The 19,378-nt window shown below is 41.0% G+C and overlaps 1 protein-coding gene and 1 non-coding gene across 4 annotated transcripts in view; both read right to left on the bottom strand.

Moving 5' to 3' along the window:
• Positions 1-19,378, bottom strand: part of ARHGAP26 (Rho GTPase activating protein 26) — a 378,528-nt gene that overhangs the window by 203,771 nt on the left and 155,379 nt on the right. The gene's annotated exons all lie outside the window — the stretch shown is intronic.
• Positions 13,934-14,074, bottom strand: LOC138393327 (U4 spliceosomal RNA). The gene has a single exon (XR_011235150.1). It is a non-coding gene; the product is annotated as a U4 spliceosomal RNA (small nuclear RNA).

Raw genomic sequence — 19,378 nt, 5'->3', positions numbered from 1 at the left:
CTTGTGTTCGGAGGCCACACTCTAGTTTTGTTGTCTGAAGAATACTTCTAGCTGAATTCATGTACAATAAATGCATGTATGCTGTGCCTCAACCAATTTTATTATGCTTTCTTAATACTACCCAGATGACCCATGACACCGAGACTAGAGCTACCTTTATCACATATACACTGCTCCATTAAGTAATCTTAGGTACCTGGGGTAACAAAGAATACACCCAACAACCTTAGCCACCTGGAAGAGCGAAGTTCATATACTCTAGACCAGGGGACTATATACACAGGAGACATCTAAAGAACAAAGCCAAGTCAAATTAAAACTATTTATAAAATAACTAATTATATCTTAAGAGACAGTGACCATATTAGGATCACGTAATCTGATGGTTTTATAACTATAATATTAGCAGAAGGTATCTTTTATCAAAAATAAGTAGCTAGACAGACAGATAAAATTGAATGGGAAGCCCCAGGACATCAAACAGAGGAAAGCAAGGTGGCTCTGGTAGAAGCCAGGAGAAAGCCTTCCTTTCACCTCAACAACCACAGACTCCCAGAGATTCCTGTAACATAATTTGCAAACTATTAATTTAGTGGCAAATCTCTCGTCCCACCCCTTTCATTTTAAACCTGCAGACTCACAGGTCTAGAAAGGGTAAAGAACTTTTCCAAGGCCGTGCAGTTCAGCAGAACGGTAGACCAGACACCCAATAATTTCCTCTCTCCGTTTGCCACTGTTTCCATGACAAACTGCTTCCCCTCCACCAGGGGCCCAGTATGTAAGATGTGATCTTTCTGTATGCAAAGGGCTTTTCTTTTCTGTATGCAAAGGGCCAATGGAGATTTGAAATGATCAAAGTTGGATGTACCAGGTCAGGCAAGACTTCTGGGAAAAGCTGAGTTTGGTGCTAGATCTTATAGGAAAAGAAAGCACGGCAGAGATGGATGAATGGAAAAAACCATTTTTCACTCTGCAGGTGAAGTGAAAAGCGTGAGAATGGAGCTGTGTGCATGGAGAAAGGCCACGCAAAATGGAAAGGAAGGTCGTAAAAACGGGGAGGGAGGGAAGGAGAGAAGGAGGGGGGGAGGGAGGGACAAAAGGGGAAACATGAGTGATGCTAAACAGCTGAGGAAAAGCTCTTTCCAAAAAGATGCATGCCTTTCCTGAAGCTAAGCTCACCAAATGCTCTCAGCAGCACTACCGTGGAGACCAAGTGCGGAGGAAGAAAAAGCCCGGCGCTGGAGCCCTGCAGGGCGAAGGCCTGAACCCCGGAGGAGGCTCACCTTCCTCACCCACACATGACAGCCATTGTAGCTACTCACATATTAAATGGGGTAACGTTTAGAAAAAATACTTTGTAAACATTTAGTCAGTTTGTAAAGTGGCTGCCTTTTAAAAACAAAACATTAAGCAATATTTGCATATGAATTAATCTATTCCCATGAAAAGCCCATGTAAAAAGGGCTTTTGACTCTAATTTTCCAACATTTTTAAACATTCAAGTTCCTTAGGAGGAGCCTGTAAGCATCATCCTGCCAAGGTTTAGATGTTAGGAGAACAAGAGGACATGGAGAGCCAGGGCCCCTCCTGCCTGATGGCTTGGGCGTGTCATTTCAGCTCTCATAACTAGGGAGGCCAAGAAAATCTCCACTGGCTATTTGGGTCAGAGACACTGAATTATCCAGATATTCAAAAACCACCACTAAAGTACAGAGATTAAGAGGAATGAATGGAACAGGACAGCAAGGGAATGACCACAATCAGACATGCACACTGAGCCATACCAGGAATCATCAGGATGAGAAGCAATGAAGCACTAGATATAAAATTTAATGAAGTGGATCAAATAGAAAATAAGAAAATAAACGGACTCTAAAAACACACTACTAAAATACAGAAGGCAAAAGCTAAAAATGTTAGGGCATTGCCTAGTCTAAAATAATCTTCAAAACGTTATGTGGAAAAGGGGAGGAAAATTATTAGAAACTAGCAACAAACACAAAAAGGCAAAGGAAGATCAAGGAAGCCAACCCGACATCCTGTGTTAGCACCCTCCCCTCTCACCACCCCCAAAAAGCCAGCCGAGAGGCTTTTTTTGGTTGTGTTGCTGACCTACTTTTGAACATCCATGGAATAAATAACTACAGTTTCGTAAAGCCTGGGAGGAGGGAGAAAAGAGAAAGAAAGTGTCCTGGGTCTTCAGGTATGTAACGGACTTAGCTTCCTAGAGACACATCCATGGCTTAATTTCAATTAAGGAGCACAATGAGATGTATTGTTTAAATTTTACTTTTATCCGTTACCAGTAGGTGTTACTTTCACTACTGTTATTGTCTAGATAAAAGTCATACATGTGCATGGGGTAATATCAAACTATACAGAAAAATGAAAAAATTAGAAGTTAAAGTCCTCTATTCTCTCTCCCCGAAGGTTTCAACTGTTGAATCTTTGAGTAGCCTCCCTAGAAATTATTTACATACTAGGAAGAGCATGGGCACGGACTACACAAACATCCTTTTGTTTACTCAAATGAGATCACATTACTCAAAAAGTTTTGGATGTCACTGTGCGCCCAGTACGCGTTCTAACCCACTCTGGGCTGTCAGGGTCTGTCTTCACCCTACAGTTAACCTTCAGTTCATTGGTCTAAATCGGGGAGTACTACTCTAAAATAGTCCCAAATAAATTCTTACTAACAACAAAAATTTAATAAAACAGGGTATGAAATGAAATGAAAATTTACTTAGATAACCTTATGTCAATACATAAAAATATTTATCATTTTAAAACATGGTAGAAAAAAAATTAAAATAATATAATATTGCATGATCTCACTTACATGTAGCATCTAACCCCCCAAAAAGGTAAAACATACAGAGATAGAGAATAAAACAGTGGTGACCAGGGTCAGGGTGGGGGATTGGAAACGGGGAGAAGTAGGTCAAAGGATACAAAGCAACAGATATATAGGAAGGACAAGTCTAAAGACCCAATGCACAACATGAAGACTATAGTTAACAACAGTGTATTAATATACAGGATTTTTGCTAAATGAGTAGATTATAGCTGCTCTGGAGGAGAGGGGAATGGATAATTATATGAGATAATGAATATGTTCATTTGTTTCACTATAGCAACCATTTTACTCTATATATGTGTGTGTGTGTGTGTGTGTGTATCTTACAATATGTTGTATACCTTAATACATACAAATAAAATTTATTTAAAATAAAATGGCCAGACACGGTGGCTCACACCTGCACTCTGGGAGGCCGAGGTGGGAGGACTGCTTGAGCTCAGGAGTTGAGACCAGCCGGAGCAAGAGAAAGACCACCCCCACCTTCTCTACTAAAAATACAAAAGTTAGTTGGGAGTTGTGGCACGCCTGCAGTCCCAGCTACTTGGAAGGCTGAGGCAGGAGGATCGCTTGAGCCCAGGAGTTTGAGGTTGCAGTGAACTATGATGACACCACTGCACTCTAGCCCAGGTGACAGAGCGAGACTCTGTCTCAAAATAAGTAAATAATAAAAAATGCAATACAAAGGTTTGGGATCAAGCCTTCATTCAAACACAAAAAAGGCCCAAAGTGGTAACAGTCTTCATAAGGTAGTCCCCTATTGTTGGCTCCAAGTGCTCTATTCAGATGTGTTTTCTTTTCCTCCAATATTAGGAGAAAGACTATGGACAGCAGCTTGTTTCTGAGCAAACCACTGTCTTAAATGGTCCAGCTAGGGAAGCAGAGGGGAGCAGGCCTTGCACTGCTGTAGGGCGAGCTGGCCGCCAGCCCCTCACTGCTTCTGACTTTCCTTCTCCATTAAGGGACCTCCCCACAGAACTGTCTATCGCTGCTTAGTGTCTTCACCCCAGGTATCACTGTCAGAAAATGAAATCAACCTCCCCCTCACCATCAGCTCCCTCCCGTTCTCCTGGCTCATCAGAGAGGCCTGCAAGCTCTCCCAGATTAATCTGGTGCTAAACTGCAAGATTTAAGGATATGCTCTAAGCTTTCAGTTTCCTCAAATGCTAAACAGGGATAATAGTTGTACCTACCCTTATAGGACCATGAGACAATACACATGTCATTCTTGGCAGAAAGAATGGGACGGAGTAAGTGCCAAAAAGTGTCATCAGCCTCATCATTCTATCGTCAGCAGCCTCAGTCTTTAACAACAACAAAAAAAAGAGCAGGTACAGAAAAGAGTGAGTGCTCTAGCTCTAACTTAAAAGATATGATTTGCTTAAAGACATGATTCAACCTCCTCAAACTTCCTGCACCCCAACTAATTGGTTATACCGTGGGGCCTCCCAGCCTGGAAGCAGACAGCAGCTACTCCAGGGCTGCAATGAGGAAAGGGCACACCTGACCAGAAAGGAGAAGCAGGGTCTCCCTGGCTATTGGAGGCAGTCAAGTTCCAGGCAATCAGAACTCTCTAAGCTAGAGATGCTTTCCTTCCTCAGCAATTTCATTTTCTTCAAAAGCACGCTAGTTTTATTTATTTAGTCTTAACCATGGTTATTCTGCCTCACCAACTAATCAAGAGTTGATTGCTGTACCCAGAACGGTCCTTTGCAAATGCAGGTGCTAAGGAGAATTAGTATAACTTGGGCTGTTCTCCTCCTACTTAGAATATGTACCAAATACACAGACCCATCACACTAAGTATCATAACGGACATCTCTGAAAAAAAATAAGGCCAACAAAATCACCAGGGCTAGATCTCAGCAGCATCCTGCCAAGCCTGCATTCCCCAAGTATGGGACCTACGCTACTGTGCAAGAGAGGATTTCAGGAATCTGAATCAGGAATCCGATGCATTCATTCAGGAATGCATCTCAGGGTATGTGTCACCACCTGAAAAATTCCCTTCCTATTCTTTTTTAAACTTTGTGAGATCATCTAAAAGAAGCCTCCGTTTGATATTATTAGCATGTCTCCAACAATATTTAACAGTTGCTAATATTCTTCTTTTTTTTCAGAGACGGGGTCCCACTCTGTTCCCCAGGCTAGAGTGCAGTGGCATCATCACAGCTCACAGCAACCTCAAACTCCTATGCTCAAGCGATCCTCCTGCCTCAGCCTCCCCAGTAGGTGAGACTACAGGCACACACAACCACGCCCAGCCAATGTTTCTGGCATTTTGTAGAGGCAAGGTCTCAAACTCTTGGCTTCAAGCAATCCTCCTGCCTCGGCCTCCCAAAGTGCTAGGATTACAGGTATGAGCCACCATGCCCAGCCCTTTTTTTTTTTTTTTTTTTTAAATAGAAAAGCAGGGGATAAGCTCAGAGACTTTAGCAACCACAGTATTTAGTTATCTAGTTAGAACAATACAGTTGTTATCATTTTATTTATTTTTAGTATTTCCTTATATAGCAAGTGATTCTGATTCATGTAATAAGATATGCATTTATTTTTTTAAAAGGAAATTTTTAAGGAAGTAAATCAAATCATAGAAAAGTATTGAATAAATAAAACAAATGTTATGGTGATATGACCAAAACCAAGAAGGCTGTAGGAGGAAAACTGAAGTTTGAAAAACTGCATTAAGTCTATTTATATTTCATACTGATCTTTTGTATGTCTTGATCTCCTCAACTTAACTATTACATCCTTATGGGTAAAGGGCTATATTTCAGTTGCCCAGTATCCTATATAGAAGCAGTCCAGCATTTCAGAACTCTGTCAATTAAAACAAAACATTTAAAACTAGAAACATTAAATCCATCGAAGTATTATAATTTCAGCTTTGCCTTATCTTGATTTCTCATTGATCGTTACGTCCATTTAAAAAAATCATTATAATTTAACTTTGCTTTATCTTGATTTCTGATTGCTATTTAATCATTAATGACTTGGAACACTTAGCTTGCAGTTTTCCCCTCTGTTAAGTATTTGATGATCTGTAAAACATATTGCAGATATTCTAATAAAGCAGGCACAGTAATCCCTTATAAGGTATGAATATGTGGGATAATTTTGACATATAAGTTATTTTATCCTTAATTTATCTGTTTGCAAGTAAGATATTTGTGTATCAAGAGTTAAACCTTCTCTGTAATTATGTAAAAGGTTGTGCCCACCCTCTGTTCTACCCCTACTTCATCTGACTTGCCTGTTTGGGGGCTCATGTTATTTCTCTCACACGCAAACAGAAGCAAAGCTTTGTACATAAATAGCTTCATCAACCAGAGAGTTAAAAAACAAAAAAACAAACAAACATCATGCTTATTAGCCAAACAAGAAGAATGCTTTCGGATGTTCTGGCTGGCAGTCTATAAACTGGAAAAAAATTACAACTCTAAAGATACCCAATATCGGTCATCGTATTTACTATTATGCAACAATGCAGATGATCTAGAAAACTGGGCATAGAGAGTCTTGGCTTTTCTTAGTCTTGTTGTTACTGTTTTCAGTACTGTTGTTGTTGTTACTGTTTTCTCCTATTCTTTATCATTAGTTAAAAGCCAAAAGCAACCCCACCCATCCAGTACATTGTGAATTCCTATTTACTCAAAACAACTCCTGGCTGAGAGCTGAACTGAGGTAAAAAAAATGCAAAAAATGCAAAACAAACAAAAACCTGAAAGCACAGTTTAAAATGTGCTAAGTTCATATAGAGCTGCCCAATGAAATAAACCTCATTTAAATTTCAGTAGAGAATGAAATATCTCATATAATCTGCAGAAGATGAGCACAGAGCAGGTTTTATTTAGGAAATAATTTCCATACTATACTTTCTCGCCACTCACATTTCTCCTGTTTTGCTTGAACCTTTGAAGTTTCTCATTAAGTCAGTCTTGATACCAATCACACCAGTATCTCAAAGGGTCAATGGTATTTTTAACAAAGCCAGGAATGCTGAGGGTCAGGAACACTGTCCAAAAGATGTGTAATTTCTACCAGGAGACAGATCTGTCATCATTTTTGTCTAACAGATATTAAAAATAAAAATGAATTTGAAAGAGAATTTGCAAGCAGCAAAAACATGAACAGAATAAGGAGAGTGAACCAAAAACACTTCAAATGAGATGTTAGAAGACTATTATTTATTTAATTTTATTTAAGAGAGGCAGGAACTCTAGAAGTTAAATTTTTTCAATATAAACCAATTCCTCGTGGGAGAATAGCTGAAAATATCAAGGGCTCAGGAGACCAATCTTATCTCTTACTACGATTAAGTACATGATCTTGGGGTAGTCATTACACCATTCTTACCTCAACTGCCAAAGTGATAATTCAGAGTACCAACAGGTCAAGGGACAGGCTGAAATTTCCTAAAACTGAGAACACTACTCCCTGTAATTCTATGATTTCCCTTTGTCACAACAGAACATTTAATGTCTCTGGACATCTTTTTTTTTTTAACATCCCAGAAATAGTGATTACTATGTGCTGGGCCTTGATCTCGACATGAGAGAGACAACGGTGCATTGGGTAAGGTCTAATTCAAAGGAGTGGCAGTCTAAAGGAGGGAGACAAATCATAAAGAAGCAAACAAAGTAGGCTGTTCTGAAGATAAGCAGGTGATTTGGGAAGCAGTAAGGCAGTAAATTCTATAAAATAATTAGGAAAAACCTCTCTGAGAAAGTGATATTTAGGCTGAGATCTGAAGAAGAAAGAGTGAGCTATGTTTAATACATACATACGTATGTATTTAAATGATACATACATATTTATGTATGTAATACATACATAAAAGGCATGTGAAAAACTGAAGGAACACTGAAGACTGGCAGAATGGCATGTGCAAAGGCCCTGAGGTTGGGAGGAGCTTGGCATACTGGAGCACAGAGAGATGGCCAAAGAGGCTGGCCTTTCTAACCACCTCAGGGGTTTGGGTTTTGTTCTACATCATGAGAAGCCAATGGAGTTCCACTAAAGTGGACTATTTTTCTAATTGAGTTAGCTTAGCCTTTTTAGGTACAAAACTTTAAACCATTTTTTGATAGGACTTTCTTTCACTTTACAGTACACCCCCTTATCTACAGGTGATACATTCCAAGACCCCCAGTGAATGCCTGAAACCCCAGAGAGTACCAAGCCCTATATATGTTTTTTTCCATCTGATAACCTAGATGGCTACTAAGTGACTAATGGTTGGACAGCACCGGACAAAGGGATGATTAACGTTCCTGGCGATGTCATCACGCTACTCAGAATGGCACACGATTTAAAACTTATGAATTGTTTATTTCTGGGATTTTCCATTTAATGTTTTTGGACCACAGTTGACAATGGGTAACTGCAGAAAGTTAAACTGTGGCTAAGGGGATACTGTTGTATTTCATAAATGATAAACTCAGTATATAAAACTCAAAGTTTTTTGCCAACTTGGGTTCATTACTATTAATACTATTTGGTGCTCTGTCATTATGAGGAGGGCAGAGGTGTGTAAATCAAGATCACTGTGCTTTTATAATTAATTTCTTTGTTCTGCTACCAACGATCAACTTTTGCTGCATCAGGTTGTCCCAGCTGCCTTATTTGGAGACGACTTCAGCTGTGGCCATCAGGCACAACTCTGCCTTTTCTATGCAATCAAGTGCATGGGTTTCGTGGCAGTTATTGCTTCCTTGGGGGCATTTCCATCCCTGAGCCCTTGGAATACAAAAATACACCAATCCCACGTATTTGCCTTTTTCCATCTTTATTTCTAGGTTCACAACAGTGTCACCAATGGTAAGGTTGGTCCAAAGTTTAGCCACCAGATAAGCTGGGTGTGGCCAGCAGAATTCTAAAGATGGCTCCCCCAAGATTTCCATCTCATAGTTATTCAAACATACATTTATCTAGGAATTATACTACTGTGAAGGGGTTTTGCAGATATAATTAATGTCCCAAGTCAGTTGACCTCAAAATACAGAGATTAACCAAATGGGCCTAATTGAATCACACGAACTCTTGAAAGCAGGGAGTTTTACCTGGTAGTTAAAAAAAAAAGAAGAAATTTGAAGTCTAGGGAGGATTCGACACGCCATCGTTGGATTGCACGTGGCAGAGTCGCATGACGAGGAACAGGGAGCTGCCTCTAGAAGAGGGATCCTAGTTGACAGCCAGCAAGGATGTGTACGCTCAAGTCCTACAACCACAAGAAACTGAATTCTGCCAATCACAGCCATGAGTTTGGAAAAGGACCCCAAGCACAGCCAGCCAACATCTGAATGTCCAGCCCGAGCAGAGAGCCCGGACTCACCACACCAGATTTCTGAGCTGAAGGACTATGAGCTATCGAATGGACGTTGTTTTAAGCTACTCAGTTTGTGGTGCTTTGTTACACTGATGGAAAACTAACGCACTGAGTGAAGTGAGTGTCCAGTAAGTTTGACAAAGAATGATAAAATAAAATAAAAGTGAGCTTTTACCATACCATTCTTACAAATGTCCACATAGCAGCATGGCATAACGAAAAGAGCATAAAATTAGGGGGCAGCAGCCCTGGGGTCTCGCCCTGGCTGCGCCACTGTACTTGTGGGATTCAGGGAATTCATTTCACTTCTCTGGGCCTTTTTTCCTACCCATGAGACAAGCGTTCAAGATGATTGTTAAGGTCTCTTCTGGCTCTGACGGTCTGTGAGTTTAATCATTCCTTATTACGTTGGAAACATGGACTAAACACAAACATGCACATTTTTCTCTCTATATTTAACTTTATAATGATACTTTTCCCCTACATATTAGCATACCTATATCTCAAGGTCACAATATTTAAAGAAGGTTAAGGAAAAATGAATCTATTTTTTTAAAATATGATTCGCGCATTTATTTTTAGCTCTGGTTATAACAGCACTTCAGAGGCTTTTCAATCTTCTAGTTAACTAAATATTTAGGCGTTTCACAGAGATTATTTTTACATAAAAGCTGAGTCAACACAATTATAAAACTTGTTTAAAACATCACCTGGGTGCCAAATCAGGGGGAGGGGGGTTGGTATATCCAAACACGACTTAAAGCCCCCAAAATATCCCTTAACTGAAAAATGACCATCCATGTTTGGGGGCCTCTGTTCAAATTTTCACATCTGTCCTCTGAATTTTTCACTACTGGCTTTTATTTTAAGACAAACAGAGAGAAGGCCCCTTACACACATCTCCCTCTGTTATTTCAAACGTGTTCAAGTTATGATAAAGTTGCAAGTCATCCTTAACTGAAACATTATGCAATAGAAATCTCTCTAGAAAAGCTATCTGCAGTATATCTCAAAGGCTTATGCCGCAGTTCCAGTACCTTTCCAGATTGAGAACTTGAGCATATGCAAAAGGCAATATATGAAAGTGGGAGGATTTAAAGGCAGCAAGAAAGAGAAAGAGAAAGAAGCAGAAAGATGTTTGCCATGTTCTGACAGGCACAAGTTTCCTTCACAGTTCAATTGCTAAATTCCCTGTACTGAAACTGAACTCTGAGTCGTGGCACAGAATGCTGGCGCACTTTCTATAAAAAGCAGTGTGCATTACAATGCAAGAAGAGGCTTCCCAGCACAGGGTAGCAGGGAATAAAAACAGCGTGGCACAGAAATCTAGATCAAACTAGATCAGAGACTCTCCATAGAGAGGAGGACCTAGAAATCTGTATCAAACCACTGCCTATTACGCAGCATAATAGTGTATAGGAAAAAGGCCTTATCACCATAGGATAATTGGCACCAAGGCAAAGGCACAAAGTCGATCCCCTTAATGTGAGAAGCAACATTTTATGTCAAATGATGGTCTGGGGTAGGAGGGTAGGGGGCTGAACGGAACTTCATTTTGAGAAATCAAATAACAAATAATCAAAATAAGACTGCCTTATAGTTAAGATTTCACATTCTTAAGTGCATAAAATCTCAAAAGACTAAATTAAATGTTGATGAGAGATACCGTATTTCTTACAAGATTTTATGATAATACTGTAAAGATATTCATTAAAAGTTCGACTTTAACAGCACCATCCAAAAGATGGTCATTCTTGCAAAAACAATTGAGAGCCTCATCAATTTTCCCAAAGTCCATTCCTAATCCTATGATTCAAATCATTCTCTGTCAAGCGCCTATCAAATCATCATCTCATGTGTTTTCTCCTTGTCAACTGCTAACTGCTCTAACACTGCCAAACCCTTCTTTGTCCATGACTACATATGCTATTCAGGAGGTCTCCAATACCACTTTCATGGATCTCATAAAATCTTGCATCTTTTGTAAGACTGACAATTTCTTTTCCCTGCTTTTGATTGTTTATCTGCCATTCTGAGACAGACCAAGACACAGACAGGATGTCTTAAAGTGTTAAACAGGGATGACTGTTGGAGCTATGATTAATTTTGATCAGTGATCATTCATCAGTTAATGTTTTCCATTAAACATCACTTCTGCTTCCCTAGGTAAGCTTATAACTTCAAGGACTCAGATAATGAAAACATAGATACCATGCATGGCTTCATTTTAGAGTATGAGTTTAAGTATTCCCAACTAATCCTCTGTTGTCTTCAAAAGTCCTAAGTAAAAGAAGCCCTCCAGAGATTGTTCTAAAGAAGTAACCAGGCTGGCTAGACTCCACTCACTGCTGCAGCCAAGATTCTGGCATTCTAGGGGAGTAAGGCCAAGTAAGCAGAACGCTTTATAAGGATTCACTCTGAGTGTGCTGCAAGTTGCATAAGGACAGCACGAGATGCATCCTAGCCAAAGAGTCGGGCCACGAGGAGACTAACATCTGGAATTGGTCATTGTCTACTTCCATTTTCCCTGTTAAAGGCCTAAAGAATTTTTTGGTGTTAACAATCTAAACAAGGTTCCTGATACATTAACAAAACGTTACAAAATGTCTTCCTCAGCCATTCCTTGGAGAGCTTTCCCATAGTGTCAAACAAGGACATGCTATTCTACAATGCTTGATGCTGGCGATTTGTAATATGGATAGATTCAGAGGATCCATCAATCCTCATAAATGTTGTGCCAAAATTCTCGCAGGTGTGCTCATTTCTTAGAGAGTCCATGGTATTCATTGGATTTGCAAAGAAGTTGTTAATGATGCCCCTCCCACCAAAAAACTTACTGCTACATCATTTTCCTATATAGTCCATTTTCCTACATAGGCCAATCACAGCAAATCACTAGGAATTTTTATGCACCATAGTTCCCTGATTCTAAAACACCTTTTTTCCTAAAATCAGAGCACATCTTATAATCCATGTTTATATTTAACGAAATGTTTCCTTCTTGCTCCCCAAAAGTGATTATTAAATTAATGACATTTAAGCTATATAGGAATTGGTCCCCTACCCAGTATCTCAGTTAAAAGGTATAGTGCATATTCCTAACTAAACAAACAAGAAACTTAAGACAGATACTCCAAAGTCCCCATAAGGACCCAGGGCTAGGACTAGTCAGCTGGGCATCAAAACACCCGAAACACATTTGAGTTGACATCGCATCACCACCAGACACTAGTCAAGTTTCACACGCTAACTCAGCACGTACTGAGTGCTGCTCTGTGCCAGATAACGTGATATCCAAAAAAGTTATTGATCTAGGCAGGGCAAGTGGCGAGTTTCCAAGAGGGGAGGGTGTAGAGATGCTGGATGGGTCGCCAGGGATTTGGGACTGAGAAGGAAGCAGGGTGTTTTCAGGGAGGAACAAAACAGAGAGCTGGAGAGAAAACAGGACCACCTGAATGGCTCCAGAAGTACTGGGGCTGAGCAGGAAAGGCAATTCTCAAATCATTAAAGGTCGTATCTATAGAACAGAGGAGAGCAACCTCAGGAATTTTTAATTACAAGAGCAAAGGGACTCTACCAGAAGCCAAGGAGGTAGACATAGGCTCAGCCAGAGCTCTGACCACATGGACAGAGAAAGAAGGCACAGCCCGGCGTGGGCTCTAAATTGGGTGAATATTGCAATAAATTCTCCAAAAAAAAAAAAAAATATCCCATATATGGGGTCTAACATTCTCCTATTTCATAGAGAGTGGGATAAAAAGATTATGATGACTGTCTACTGGTCTTTAGTATTATAATATCCCCCAAAGTCTGGATGCCCTTCCCCAGAGACAGGCTGTGGGATTAGAAGGTGTAATATTTGTAAAGCCCTTACTTAAGGACCCTTTGCTCAGACAGCATACACGCTTGCCTCGCAACATCTATGAAAGAATGGAGGAAACCTGTCCAAAGGAGGAAAGACAGTTATAATCAGACACCAAGAGAGACTCAGGTCCGAAGAATGCTATTCTGGCATTGATATGCCCCACCCCAAAGGGACTTTGCCAACCAAGATTCTGTGGGAAGTCATCTCTGGTGCCAAACTGAGACAGCTCTGTGGCCCCATCCCAGGCAGATGGTTGAAGAAGTCGACCTTCAGGCAGAGGTAACACCTAGTTCACTGTATTTGAAAGGAAACAAGGAACAGTAAAACTCTTTTGGCTGTTCTCTTGTCAACCGGCACCCCATAAGTTGTACCTCACTAAAAGGAAAACGAGTAAAAGAACAATCTTGTCCATACAGGACAGGCTTCCTAACTTCAGCAAGTCCTAGAACAGTGAACTAGCATAACACAGTGTTCTCCAGGGTCAGGACTTGAAGAACCAACCAGTTAGAAAGGAAGGAGGTGGAGAAACAGGCAGGTGCTTGAAAGAGACTGTTGAAAGCTCCAGGGCTAGGAGAACTGAGACTCAGACTATGATGGACCACATCTGTATACACTTGGTACGCAAAGACTTTTTGCATGAAAGTTTTAAAAACGAAAAAGTTGTTCAGTTTAAAACAACTAACTACTATGATGTTCAAGGTTGGAAAAAGGTACAAGAGAAGGAAAAAGGGAACTATTTCCAGCACAAGTGCAGGTACCAATCTGTTTGCTTGTTAACTCTCTCAGCACCTGTCTAGTGGCTGGTACACAGTTTATACTCAATAAATCATCACTGAATTGAATTCCAGAGGCTCTAAATTTTGTTTTTTATTTTTTTATTCAGTCACCATAAGGACCGTCAAAAATTGCCAATGCCAACTACATTGCAAATCGTCATGGTGGGGTATTGGGAAAAGTTTTCAATTAGCAATAATCGTGCCTCGGATAAACCTCATCGGCCATGATACTGCCACTGCGCAAAGCTAACTACATTTTGAAGAGCAGCTCACCTCCCCGGTACATCAACAAATGAGAGTGGCAGTGGGGATCCAGAGAGTGTGGGGTGATCATTTCACCAAGTTGGACCACAACACAACTTTAATGCACGAGCCAGAGCTAAGTGTCATAAGTTACATCCTCTCCATGATACTGTGGCTACGACCATTTTAACAAAAACAAAAAGTACAGTTGGGTTGTTTTTAAAAAATATATAGTAACAGCCAATTGCCAATGATAATGAGAGTCCAGCAATGACTGAGCAAATATAATATCTGTTTGTACCTTTGAATAACAGAAGAATGGTCCACGGAACAGAGTCAGGATCCATTTTTTCTAAAAACAACTCTTCACTTTTCTATCAACAGTCTCCCAAGCCCACCACCGCCACCAAGGAATCAAGACTTTCCCCTGTTCATCACCATACTGCGACATCTACATGGAACCCTGAAGGGGAATGGGACAGTCACCTCCAGGTAAACACCAAAACACATGTCAGTACCTCTGACTTAGACAACAGAAAAACAAAACAGAGACACACCCAGAAGAGAAACCTCCCCAGTCAGAGGCATCTCACGGCTGAATGTTGGCAGCAAAGAGGACACATGGCACCTCTAAAATACGGAGACTAGAAGAAAGGAAAATATCTCACTGCGGGAGCTTGAACGGTGGCCCACAAAAAGCTCTGTGTCCTCAACCCCAGATTCTATGGATGTGACCCTATTTGGAAATAAATGTAATTAAGTTAAAGGTCTTGCGAAAAGATCACCTTGCATTACCTGAGTGGGCCCTAAATCCACTGACAAATGTCCTCATTAGAAACAGAAAAGAAAACAAAGAGAAGAGGCCACATGAAGACAGAGGCAGAGACGAGAATGACGGAGCCACGAGCCAAGGGATGTCTGGAGCCACCAGAAGCTGGGAAGGGCAAGGGAGGATTCTTCCCTGGAGCCTTCAGAGGGACCTGACAACACCTTGAGTTCGGACTTCTGGCTTCCAGTACCGTGAGAGAAGCCGTTTCTATTACTGTGAGCCACCCAGTGTGTGGTAAGTTGCTACAGAAGCCCTAGGAAACCAATACTCATGCCACACCTGTGACTCATGCAATGGATTCCTCTCACGGTCCGCTCACCTCCAATCAGCATATGTAGAAAAACTTTCTAAATGAACAGCCAAACTGGCACGGGAAGTCTGAGGCAGGACCCTCGGCGACTCTGAATGGCTAGGTCTTGACTGGTTGTTTAGTCAGCAGACTTAGATTCACATCTCAGTGCTAGAAGGACTCTTAAAGACTGATAAGATCCTACAGATTGACACATTTACCACCCTGGCAGTAAGCAAGCCCTGAAAGTTAGCTCAATTGCCAAGAGCTGTTCTAGGTGCTGGGGTTAAAGTGAAGAACAAGAAAGTGAAGATCTTTGTCTTCATGGATTTCTCTTTATGGTGGCTCAATAATGACCAGAACCCAATAAATGACCCAGAACAAATGAACTTGATTATGGATTAGATAACAGACCACCTTCCCGACTCATTGCCTCCAAGTTAATTCAGTGAGTAATGACTACTTACGATGTTTCACAGCACTCTGAGCACCATATGGAGGTGATATTAAAGACATAAAGACATGATCAACCCCTGCCCTTGGTAAGTTGACATCGTCCTGAGATGACAACACAGAGGTATGACACAGGTGGAAAAATTAGGCCAAACCAGGGCATTATTATCCATCCACATGTCTGGCATAGCCAATGACGACTATAGCAGAAACAAGACATTCATTTCAGCAAAGCAGTTCCAAGAAGAGAAAGTTAAAAAGTACTCCAATATATCTCAACGCTGGGCACCATCGCCACCACCCTTCCGTACAAACAAAAAGTCCACATCAATTTACCCCAAGAATGTTCGTGATTTTCTTAGTCTGACTGCGGTAAAGCTCTTCTTAGATTTGTGGTGAAAACAAAACTAATGAGCAGTGATTAATTGCAAGAGGACGTATTTCTAACCTGAGAAATTTCAGCTCACTGGTTCCCTACCCCTTTCTCTTTTTTTTTTTTTGCTTTTAAAAATAAAGAGGTAGAGAGTGGGGGAACCTCACCCTTCTGGGCATTGGGTCAAGACCACACAGCGCGTGGGAGCCATGGCAGCTGGCTGGGCTGGCGGGGGCCCCACTCCCCCCACACCGCCCTTGGCCGTAACCACTGGACCGCACGTCTGTACTGCCTTCCAAATAACCAAAAGGGAAGGTTTTTTCAACCATACTAGAAGATAGCTTTGCTTTTAGGATGTGTTTACTTGTTCTGGTGTTTTCTTCCAGGGTCATGGAGCAGGATTCGGGGGGACACAGCTGAAAAGAACATGGGAACGCTGGCATCGTGGGCTCTCCTGACTTGACCACACTTGACCCGATTCAGCAAACCCAAAGATCATTTTCCAAAAATGCTTATCTTGTTTCACACCTCACCACAAAGCAAACAACCTAATTCAGACTTCCCAATACTTAAAATGCCTCTAGGTCCTTCTGTCAGCATATGTTTTAAAATACCATCTTTGATTTGATCACTAACAAATATTACCACTTAATGGCTTTTAGAGTGTAAGAAAAAACTGCAGAAATGGACGTAAGAGCCAGCTCAGTCATTCTTCCAATGAACCAAGTTACTCTAAAAAGATCTTTCTTTTATAAACTGCCTTTCCCACAGAGGGGGAAAAAAAAAAAAGTTGAAGCTAATCCAACCATAATCTCCACTCCCATGAATCACCGCCCAGCATCTGCGAGAGGGCCAGCAGGAACTGGTGCTGCCGCTGGAGGTGGGAGGTCACTCCTTGGAATGCCCATTAAGATCATATTATGGCCTCAAATGTCTTTAAACCGACAACTCTGGGTTATAGATAATAAACAGTAAACTGCACAAGGAAGAATATATGACGTGAGCAGACAGGGTAGAAGGCAAACATGTTCGAAAGAAATAGATGTATTATAAGGAAATCTACAAACCTGAGATTGAGTACATGTCAGAGAGCTTTGGAAGATGATAAAGAGAGAGAAACGTAAGTGGTTTGACTGTGGAAAGATATGAATTATTACCTAGGTGGAGGGAAGAGAGTGATACCAGTCCTCAAATACTCTCCAGGATGGGAACAGAGACAACTATTTGGACATCAGCTGGTAGTAATGCTCCTTTCAAAAGCCAACCCTCTAACTAGTCCAGGTTAAATGAAACTAAGAAGATGTGACAACTAAATGCAATGTGTGATCTTGAAGTAGACTCTGGACCAGTAAAAATATATATTAGTGGGACAACTGGGAAAATTTGAGATCTGTAAAATAGATAACTTTATATCAGTGTTAATTTTCTGGTTTGATCATTATACTGTGGTTATGTAACACATTTAACACTTAGGGTATCTGGGTAAAGGGCATTCTGGAATTCTTTGTAATATTCTTGCAACATTTTTTGTAAGTCTGAAATTATTTCCAAAACAAAAAGTTAAAGTGAGCTAATGCAAATACACACACACACACACACACACACACACACGCAGAGTCTCTGATAAATTCCTGACTTGCCAAAATGTCATCTTCCAGATGGAGGAAACGAAACAGGGAACTCTTAATTTGGCCTTAATTTTGAATCAAATAAGCAACTAACTGGCGATAGAAACCTTCAAAGATACAGCCTCACACAAGCCGACCTCCGCAGAGTAGACTGGGCAGTAGTTAACCTAGGCCACAAAAATGTAGGAACTCCCAGAAAGCACAAAATGATGTGTAGGGTCAACAAAACAGAGCAGGCAGAGCACTGAGTGCCCTGTAGAATAGGTGCAGAGCGTGGCAGCCATCGTCCATCTCTTCTCCGAGATGGAGGCACAGATGGAAAGGCCGAAAGAACATGGGGAGACCGTGTCCCTGTCAGGGAGGCTTTTGGGGCTCCAAACTCTTGCACTGACGAGAAACTGCAGCTCCTGCGGCTCCTTGAGAAGCGATGGGGTATTTTCTGCTGGGGAGTTAGAAGGACCGTGGTAGTGCGTAGGGAAGGCTGACAGGGGGCTGGCTGTTGTCAGAGCAGAGAGGTCCAGAGGACCCACAGGTTCCCCTTCAGATCACGCAGCTGGAGAACAAGGAGGACAGCAGCTCGGGAGAGAGAAGGAACACACACTTGGCCGGAACGCCCTGCATTATCCACCGCTCCAAACCTGAGCAACGGGGCTGGGCTGCTAGGAAATAAAAGAGGCCAGCAAGGACAAAGCGGAAGCGTCATAGCAGTTAAGAAAAGGACATTAGAAAAAATTGCACTTTGGGCTCTGCGAAGCAGAATTGAGTAAAATGATGGGTGTAATCCTAAGGCCAGACATTCGCAAGAGGAATAATGATACTACTTTATATAGCACGAATCAAGTGTGCCAGGCACTGTTCTAAGTACTTCACATATTTTTGTATAAAAGAAGAGAAATATGAAAGGCCAATAAACATGAGAAAAGATTTTCAGTCTCGTTAGTAATTTGAGAAATGCTAATAAAAACAAGATACAATTTTCCACTCTCACATTGGTAACACACATGTACACACATACGTCATGTGCAGTGTTGGTAAAGGTGTGGAGAAAAATGGGTACCTTGAGAAGTGACCCTCACCATTGTGATTTTTATTTAATAACAAAATTAACATGTGCTGACTATGAAAAATTCAAATATTCAAAAGTAAAGGTTCAAAGTCCCTCTCACAACCAATCCTACTTCCAAAGGCTAAGCTAAAATCATAAAGACAAAAAAAAATGACAAAAGATTAAAGAAGGGTATGTAATCAAAGTTAAAATAAGAGAGGGATCAAGCCTATGAAGCTGTGAAAATGAAGTCAACAATAACCAGAGGCTCCCAGAAAATGCCAAAGATAATCAAAATGGTTTCTGTACTACATTTAAAACCAAAATAATTGACATAGAAATGAGAGTGTTGAACGGTGGGTTTGTGAACATCCATAAAGGTAAGTGGGTACTATGGTCTGAATATACATGTCCCCCCAAATTCATGTGTTGAAAATGTTATCACCAATGTGATGCTGTTAGGAGTTGCAACCTTTTGGGGGTGATTAGAATGGGATTAGTGCCCTTAAAAAAGAGGTCCGAGGGAGCTGCCTCGCCCCCTCTGCCATGCAAGGACACAGCTAGAAGGTGCCGTCTATAAACCAGGAAGTGGGTGCTCACCGGACATCACATCTGCTAGTGCCTCAATCTTGGACTTCCCAGCCTCCAGAATTGTGAGAAATAAACATTTTGTTTATAAGCTACCCAGATTA

Source organism: Eulemur rufifrons, chromosome 10 (assembly GCF_041146395.1).
Source record: "Eulemur rufifrons isolate Redbay chromosome 10, OSU_ERuf_1, whole genome shotgun sequence".
Classification (NCBI taxonomy): Eukaryota; Metazoa; Chordata; class Mammalia; order Primates; family Lemuridae; genus Eulemur; species Eulemur rufifrons.
This window is presented reverse-complemented; position numbering and strand designations above follow the sequence as displayed.